Below are 3,060 nucleotides of genomic sequence, written 5' to 3' on the forward strand. Positions count from 1 at the left end.
CCCTACAGTCAGGAGTGCAGATAGGACTGACTTAATCAGTATCTTGGTGTCTCAACTGGGAGTCTTGGTCCACTTCCAGAATCTTCCTGAAGCAGTCCAGTGAAGATAAAGGTAGAGTGTGGTGAGTGACAGAGTAGTGGAAGTCCCGGTTGGAATGCAGGCTACAAGTTCTATTAAGAAAGAAGCCAGGAGACTTCACTTCTTCACACAGTGATTACTAGGTGTAATCACTTGGAGTTTTTTGTTCATGTTGAGAATTTAAGACAGTTTAACATGCAGACTGAGGTGTAATAGTTTTGTTTGGAAATTATAAATTTTAGTGTCTATCAGAAATATGTGAAAGGGGCTAGAGAGATATCTCAGTGGATAAAGTACTTGCTGCCTAAGCATTAGGACCCGAGCTCAAGTCCCCATACTCATACAAGTTCTGGTTGGGAATGAGATCTCACCTATAATCTTAGCACTTCAGAGCTGGAGCCATGGTTTCCCTCAGGCAAGCTCACTAGCTATATTAGCTGAGCTAGATCGTTCTGGATTCAGTGGAGATACCATCATTCAATACAGATGGTGGAAAGAAATCAATAAAGTCACCCAATGTTAACCTTTGGGCTCCACATGCCTGTGTACACACATACATGCATAGCCACAGACATGTGTGCCTACACTCTTTACAAACCCATGTACACACATGCATGCACACCACTTGCACAGACCAAAAGGGAGAAAGTAAGAAGAAATGTGTTCCAAAACTTAATAATTTATTTCAAATTGAAGTTTATTTTACAAAACAAAAACACTTGTTTCAAAACTAAAAAATAAATAAATAAGTAAGTGAACTCTTGCTGTAAGCCTGTTGCAAAGTGGGCGCTGGAAGCTGGATCTAGTAGGAGGAGGAGAAAGCAAAGGAGTAGGCCAGCCGCAGCGTGCACACACCCTACACACACTCCTCCCTGGCTGGTGCATCCCAGCTCCTTCCTGTGGTGTCCTCTGTCTGTGTCTAGGGCTCAAAAATCTCCTATCTCGAAGTCTTCCTTCTTCTTAGATTACTGGATTCAGTTTCCCAAGGATTCAGGTGTCTTTTAGGTATGAAAGGGATTAGACCTTTGTTTAATGCTGTCTTACTTCAATTAAAAGCTGGCTCCGGAGTTGGGATATAGCTCCCCCTCCTCTAGACCCAAGCATGCTTATTTAAAAGGTTTCCTCTAAAATTTCTGTCCATATCAGGGGATTCCCCTGCTGCTGCATGACAGAGAAAGGAGAGAAAAACAAGATAAAGGGACAGACTGTTCCCAATGGGGACTATTGCTGCTCATCTCATATGCTTTTGGTTTTGTTCTAACTCTCTAAGACTCTTTTGCTAATGTATAAATCTTATCTCAAGATCTGTAAGCACATAGGGTAAAGTTACAGATCTGAAAAATCTGGATCCCTTTCCACTCAAGCTGCAATGCTTACACTTACATCAATGGTAAATAGTAACAGACATTTTGATTTTGTTAAACTTATTTCATAGACCTTGTAGTTGTTATTACTTATTACTGCTATAGACTAACAATCATGTTTTAATCTTTTAAAATTATGAAATTAAAAAAAATAGGAAATTCAGAAGATAGTTACATGAAAACCTACTATTTGCCAGTCAATTAAAAATATAATTTAGGAATAGATGGCCACCCCAGCAGCGTCCAGTCTGTCCAAACAGGTGTGGAGCTTCAGTACATCTGTGGTCAGGCCCTTTGCCAAGCTAGTGAGGCCCCCTGATCAGATATATGACTTCAAAGGTCGCCCTTTATTCTCCTGCATCTGAAAAGAATAAGCTAGCTCAAGTGGAAAAGGAGTCGCTTCTGATGGGAAAACTCCTGAAAGATCCCAAGATATTTCCTGCTGTTCTGAATCCCCACATTAAGTGCTCCATCACAATGAAAGGCCCAAAAGGCATCACAACAAAGGAAAGGTTTTCACCCCTGACAGCAAACCTAACAAATTTACTTGCTGAAAGCGGTTACCTAAGCAACACCCAGGGAGTCATCTCTGCCTTTCCAGCCATCATGAGTGTCTACCATGGAAAAGTGACTTGTATGGTGACCACAACATCTCCTGTAGATGAAGCCATTCTTTCTAGGTTAAAGACAGCACTGAAGAGCTTCGTGAGTCCAAGTATTGAAATTGGAGGTTCAGATTGACCTGCCAATTGTGGATAGGATGGTTGTTCGAATTGGGGAGAAATACGTTAATATATCTATAAAGACTAAGATTCAGAAGCTCAGCAAGGCCATGTGGGAGATGCTCTGAAAGGCTCCATCACCTGTGAAAGTTCTCATACCTGGAGCAACAATAAAATGCTTCCTGAATAGACATAAATAAATAAATAAATAAATAAAATTTAAAAGTAAGTTATGAGGGAGATATAAATGGGTTGTGGGAGAGGGACAGTAATTGTCCTCTGTGTTTTTACCCACTGGTAAGCTCATGAGGATCTAGAAGATTGATCTAAACCCGTGGTCACACAGGCTTCTTGGTTAAACACAGTGAATCACAAAACAAACAAACAAAGAATGTGGGAAAAGTCTTGAGGGTAAGAGGGGTGTTGTCAGGAATGGGAAGGAGGAAAGATAGAGTGGAGATTGAGAGAAATTAGGATGTATTGCATATGTGTATGAAATTTTGAAAGAAAAATTTTAGTTAGCTAAAGAGAACAGGGTGCCTGAGGGATGGTAACTGGGATTGTGGCTTGGACTTCATAAGCATGAGTGCACACACAGGCATGAACACTCGCACACACAAGTGTACCTGCACACATTAAAATACATACACATGCACAAAAAATTATCAAACAAAGAAATTACATAAACATCTGATATCTTATATCACCACTGTGACCTTAACATGCAACCCCTTTTGAGAAGCTTATATATATAGCACCTGTCTTTTTAACTCTTATGCTTAAAATCTATATTAAAATATATTTTAATAAACCATAACACAACTCTGTTCAAAAACTATAAAATTAAAAATGATTAGGAATTAGAGTAAAAGACTCATGTAATAAAAAAAGTAATG

At 39.5% G+C, this 3,060-nt stretch overlaps 1 pseudogene; it reads left to right on the forward strand.

Moving 5' to 3' along the window:
* Window positions 1–1,666: 1,666 nt before the first annotated feature.
* Window positions 1,667–2,292, forward strand: LOC131912653 (ATP synthase subunit O, mitochondrial-like; annotated as a pseudogene).
* Window positions 2,293–3,060: the final 768 nt, after the last annotated feature.

The sequence above is a fragment of the Peromyscus eremicus genome, chromosome 6 (genome assembly GCF_949786415.1).
Source record: "Peromyscus eremicus chromosome 6, PerEre_H2_v1, whole genome shotgun sequence".
Lineage (NCBI taxonomy): Eukaryota > Metazoa > Chordata > Mammalia > Rodentia > Cricetidae > Peromyscus > Peromyscus eremicus.